This window comes from Apteryx rowi, unplaced genomic scaffold (genome assembly GCF_003343035.1).
Source record: "Apteryx rowi isolate R43461 unplaced genomic scaffold, aptRow1 scaffold_59, whole genome shotgun sequence".
NCBI lineage: Eukaryota > Metazoa > Chordata > Aves > Apterygiformes > Apterygidae > Apteryx > Apteryx rowi.
The window spans coordinates 330,589-330,850 of NW_020450860.1; positions in this window are offsets into that span (position 1 = coordinate 330,589).

Consider the following 262-nt stretch of genomic DNA (forward strand, 5'->3'; position numbering starts at 1 on the left):
CCCCCCCCCTCCTCCTGCGCGTAAATAACGCGCCGGCAGGTGGGTTTGGGCCCTACGAGCTGCCGGCGGCTGAGCGGGCTCCGCGCCTCGGCGGCGGGCCGGGCCCGGCCCACAGCGCCTGCCCCTGCCCCGCGCGGGGACCAAAGCCACCATCGCGCTTCCCCGCCGAGGGGCTGCGTCCCCTCCATCCCCAGAGCCACCGTCCCATCTCCCCACCATATCCCTTCTGTCTCCAAAGCCGCTGTTGCGTCCCCCCACTGAG